This window comes from Arachis ipaensis, chromosome B05 (assembly GCF_000816755.2).
Source record: "Arachis ipaensis cultivar K30076 chromosome B05, Araip1.1, whole genome shotgun sequence".
NCBI lineage: Eukaryota > Viridiplantae > Streptophyta > Magnoliopsida > Fabales > Fabaceae > Arachis > Arachis ipaensis.
This window is the reverse complement of record NC_029789.2, coordinates 24,880,666-24,880,930: the sequence shown is the minus strand read 5'-3', so window position 1 is coordinate 24,880,930 and position 265 is coordinate 24,880,666.

The window sequence follows — 265 nt, the reverse complement described above, 5'->3', positions numbered from 1 at the left end:
TGAATGTATGCTTGAACAGTGCATATGTCTTTTGAAGTTGTTGTTTAAGAATGTTAAATATGTTGGCTCTTGAAAGAATGATGACTAGGAAACATGTTATTTAATAATCTGAAAAATCATAAAAATGATTCTTGAAGCAAGAAAAAGCAGCAAAGAACAAAGCTTGTAGAAAAAAAAAATAGAAAAAAAAATAGGCGAAAAAAAAAATATAGAAAGAAAAAGAAAAAGCAAGCAGAAAAAGCCAAAAGCTCTTAAAACCAAGAGG